The following is a 3,032-nucleotide window of genomic DNA, read 5'->3' on the forward strand; positions in this document are numbered from 1 at the left end:
ATAAATTTTTGGAATATGTGTTCTATATCTTTGAAGTAAGTCATTGGTATTTTAATCAGTATTGCATTGAATTTATAAATTGCTTTGGATAATATAAACATTTTAATGATGTTTATTCTTCCTAACTATGAGCACGGTATATGCTTCCACTTGTTTGTATCTTCCCTGATTTCATTTATCAATGTTTTATAATTTTCCGAGTACAAGTCTTTAATCTCCCTGGTTAAATTTATTCCTAGGTACTTTATTTTTTTGGTTGCAATGGTAAAGAGGATTGATTCCTTAATTTCTCTTTCTGACAGTTCATTGTTAGTGTATAAAAATGCCTCTGATTTCTGAGTATTAATTTTATATCCTGCCACCTTGCTGAATTCTTGTTTCAGGTCCAGTAGTTTTTGAATGAGACTTTAGGGTTTTCTATATACAATATCATATCATCTGCAAATAATGATAATTTTACTTCTTCTTTTCCAATTTGGATGCCTTTTATTTCTTTTTCTTTTCTGATTGCTGTGGCTAGGACTTCCAGAACTATGTTGAATAAGAGTGGTGAAAGGGGGCACCCCTGCCTTGTTCCTGATCTTAAGGGGACTGCTTTTAATTTTTGCCCATTGAGTATGATGTTAGCTGTGGGTTTGTCATAGATGGCCTTTATCATGTTGAGGTATGTTCCCTGTATTCCTACTTTGCTGAGAGTTTAGATCATGAATGGGCGCTAAATTTTATCAAATGCTTTTTCTGCATTATTGAAATTATCATGTGGTTTTTCTCCTTCCTTTTGTTTATGTGATGAATCACATTGATTGATTTGTGAATATTGTACCAACCTTGCCTCCCAAGGATAAATCCCAATTGATCATGGTGTATGATTTTTTTCATATATTGCTTGATTCGGTTTGCTAATATTTTGCTGAGGATTTTAGCATCTAAATTCATCAGGGATATTGGCCTATAATTTTCTTTCTTTTTTTTTCTTTTTTTTTTTTCTTTGTATTTTTCTGAAGCTGGAAACGGGGAGAGACAGCCAGACAGACTCCCACATGCGCCCGACCGGGATCCACCCGGCATGCCCACCAGGGGCGATGCTCTGCCACTTCGGGGCATCGCTCTGCCGCGACCAGAGCCACTCTAGCGCCTGGGGCAGAGACCAAGGAGCCATCCCCAGCGCCCGGGCCATCTTTGCTCCAATGGAGCCTTGGCTGTGGGAGGGGAAGAGAGAGACAGAGAGGAAGGGGGGGGTGGAGAAGCAAATGGGTGCTTCTCCTATGTGCCCTGGCCGGGAATCGAACCCGGGTCCCCCGCATGCGAGGCCGACGCTCTACCGCTGAGCCAACCAGCCAGGGCTATAATTTTCTTTCTTTGTGTCGTCTTTGCCTGGTTTTAGAATCAGAATTATACTCGCCTCATAAAAGGAGCTTGGAAGTCTTCCTTCCTCTTGAATTTTTTGAAATAGTTTGAGAAGGATGGGAGTTAGTTCTTCTTTGAATATTTGGTAGAATTCACTTGTGAAGCCATCAAGCCCAGGACTTTTCTTTTTTGGGAGTTTTTTTTATAACTGTTTCAATCTCATTTGTTGTAAATGGTCTATTTAGGTTTTCTGATTCTTCCATATTGATTTTTGGAAGATTGTATGTTTTAAGGAATTTGTCCATTTCCTCTAGGTTGTCTAGTTTTTTGGCGTACAATTCTTCATAGTATTTTCTTACAATATTTTGTATTTCTGTTGTGTCAGTTGTTATTTCTCCACTCTCATTTCTAATTTTATTTATTTGAGTCCCCTCTTCATTTCTAATTTTATTTATTTGAGTCCTCTCTCTTTATTTCTTGGTGAGTCTGGTTAAAGGCTCATTGATCTTGTTTACCTTTTCAAAAAACCAGCTCCTGGTTTCATTGATCCTCTGTATTGTTTCTTTAGCCTCTATGTCACTTATTTCTGCTCTGATCTTTATTATTTCCTTCCTTCTACTAGTTCTCGGCTTTACTTGATGGGTTTTTTTCCAGTTTTTTTAGATGCAGGATCAAGTTGTTTATTTGAGCTTTTTCTAGCTTCTTGAGGTATGCCTGTAACTTTCCTCTCAGGACTGCTTTTGCTGTGTCCCATAAATTTTGAGTTGATGTATACTTGTTATTGTTCGTTTCTAGGAATTTTTTTAATTCTTTTTTGATTTCATTGTTAACCCATTCATTATTTAATAACATGCTATTTAGTTTCCAAGGGTTTAAGTATTTTTCAGTTTTTCTGTTGTGGTTGCTTTCTATTTTCATGCCATTGTGGTCAGAGAAAGTGCTCGATATAATTTCAATCTTCTTAAATTTGTTGAGGCCGCTTTTGTGCCCTAACATGTGGTCTATACTAGAGAATGTACCATGAGCACTTGGAAAGAATGTATATTCTGCTATTTTAGGGTGAAAGGTTCTGAAGATATCTATTAAATCGAGTTTATCTAGTATGTCCTTTAAGTCTGCTGTTTCTTTGTTAATTTTCTTTCTTGAGGATCTATCTAGTGATGTTAGTGGGGTATTGAAATCCCCTATTATTATACTATTGCTGTTGATCTTGCCCTTTAAATCCATCAAAGTCTGCTTTATATATTTAGGTACTCCTATATTAGGTGCGTAGATATTTATAACGGTTATATCTTCCTGTTGGATTGCTCCTTTTATCATTATGTAGTGATCTTCTTTATCTCTTACTATAGCCTTTGTTTTAAAGTCCATTTTGTCTGATATAAGTATTGCTACCCCAGCTTTTTTTTTCATTTCCATTTGCATGAAATATTTTTTTCCATCCTTTTATCTTCAGTCTATATGCATCTTTTGTTTTAAGGTGTGTCTCCTGTAGACAGCATATGAATGAGTTCTGTTTTCTTATCCATGCAGCTATCCTATGTCTTTTGATCAGATCATTTAATCCATTTACATTTAAGGTTATTATTGATATGTAGTTGTTTATTGCCATTTTATTCTTTAAAACTGTATTTCTCTTTTACTATATTCTTTTTCCCCTTTGATCTGTTTACAACAGGCCCCTT

General features: G+C 36.0%; 1 non-coding gene across 1 annotated transcript; it reads right to left on the reverse strand.

The window, feature by feature from the left end:
* Window positions 1-1,268: 1,268 nt before the first annotated feature.
* TRNAA-CGC (transfer RNA alanine (anticodon CGC)) lies at window positions 1,269-1,344 on the reverse strand. The gene has a single exon. It is a non-coding gene; the product is annotated as a tRNA-Ala (tRNA).
* Between the last annotated feature and the right edge of the window lie 1,688 nt (window positions 1,345-3,032).

Source organism: Saccopteryx leptura, chromosome 3 (assembly GCF_036850995.1).
Source record: "Saccopteryx leptura isolate mSacLep1 chromosome 3, mSacLep1_pri_phased_curated, whole genome shotgun sequence".
Taxonomy (NCBI): Eukaryota; Metazoa; Chordata; class Mammalia; order Chiroptera; family Emballonuridae; genus Saccopteryx; species Saccopteryx leptura.